This window comes from Aplysia californica, unplaced genomic scaffold (genome assembly GCF_000002075.1).
Source record: "Aplysia californica isolate F4 #8 unplaced genomic scaffold, AplCal3.0 scaffold00176, whole genome shotgun sequence".
In the NCBI taxonomy this organism is placed as follows: domain Eukaryota; kingdom Metazoa; phylum Mollusca; class Gastropoda; order Aplysiida; family Aplysiidae; genus Aplysia; species Aplysia californica.
In genome coordinates this window covers 770,796-772,385 of record NW_004797446.1, presented here as the reverse complement: position 1 = coordinate 772,385, position 1,590 = coordinate 770,796, and the positions used below count along the sequence as shown (strand labels likewise).

Genomic DNA, 1,590 nt, shown 5'->3' with positions numbered 1-1,590 from the left:
TGTGTGTGAGTGCCTGCCTCTGTGTGTGTGTGTGTTGGGGGTGGGTCAGGTGAGCAGGGCGTGGAGGCGGACGTAGTCACTGTCACCTCGGTCAACTAATTCCATTTACTTTTCCACTGTTGTGTTGTCGTGACCACATGTACGCAAGCTGACAGACTACATGGCCATTTGTAACCTCCGCAGTGGTGCACACCTGCTGTCCCCATTAGGGATGAGGGGGTAGCTGACCTCTCTGGTATGTCCGAGTATTTATACTGTCGTTCAAAGAGCGCTCATGGACAAACTTTGCATTAATTTCAATTAGCGCTCGCATTCTGTTCACTCGACAAATCATGTAGATGCGCTTTTGGGTGACATTTTAAATTTGTGTTTAAAAAAAAAGAAGCGCAGTAACGTCGCTAATTAATCGACAATAACTGGAGGTGTGTTCTTTGGAGTCATCTTTTCAAGATTCACTCGACAAAATTTGACGATACTTATTGTCTTGCCATGCCATCAAGGCCAACAGATATCCAATATAAACATACTTATAGCGGTCTATTTCCCAACTCATGTTAATTTCTGACGTAATAACAGCTCGTATTATTGATAACGAAACTAAGAGCTAATGTTATGTTGATGGTTGATTTCAAGAAAACTATGTTAAGCAACAAAAACGTTCTTCAAGAAAGGCCCAAACCCATGTAGGCTGAAAAGTTATGTATACCCCCATTCTTGTCAAAGAAAATAGGAAGATTTTATTATTTTCCTATCAAACTTCAATTGTCCTGTCTCCCCTTCTTGTGTGCGTTTGTTACTCTCTTGTAACACCTCGGAGCTTATTTTCGGCACTTTTATTCATGACTTTATTCTGCCTCGAGTGCCATAAAACTCCTACTAAAACTAAAAAGCTACAATCTGTCTGATTTATAGGCTACGAGAAAAGGGCATAGTGCGACAAACGGATAGCCATCGTGTCATGTGTATTTACCATTAATGAACAAGTCAATTTCTGAATGACCATTGAATGATAGAAGGTGTCTTGAACTTTATCAATGAAATGACAAGAGGATTCTAACTCTGCAAAAAACGTGCTTCTCATAAAGCCGGATATGTGATTGTATTGTATGATTGAGAGCCGATGAAGCTTGATATCGGTATCTTTTTGTAATCGTATACCCTCTTTTTTTCTTCGTATCTCACAAACTATTTAGAAATCAGTTATCATCCTTAACGGCAACATGGAATAAAAAAGCAAAGTGTAAATAAATCAATCAGCATTTTGTATAGGTTTACAAGGGAATTAAGTACCATGGAGCTCCACATTACTCTTTGACTTTGAAGCGCAGATATCGTCTTCGTGAACGTTCCTATCTTTATCTTATCTAAATTAAGACAGTACTTTAACCCTTCGTTATCAGTGATAATATTGCGATGGCAGCTTCCCGTCACTTTGTCCTGTGCTATGTACCTGCCTTATATAGGCGGCAGTTTTATACAACGGAGAAGTTTATTAAAGGAAAAATCTGTGTTGCTTGCTTTTCGATTTTTAGTTCGTTGACTAGTGTTTATGTATGATTTATAAGTCGTCTACATCTATCCCCGTCCACC

At 39.2% G+C, this 1,590-nt stretch overlaps 1 protein-coding gene across 1 annotated transcript in view; it reads left to right on the top strand.

Moving 5' to 3' along the window:
* Positions 1–1,590, top strand: part of LOC101855488 (calponin homology domain-containing protein DDB_G0272472) — a gene marked incomplete in the record, with an annotated part of 217,513 nt that overhangs the window by 1,735 nt on the left and 214,188 nt on the right.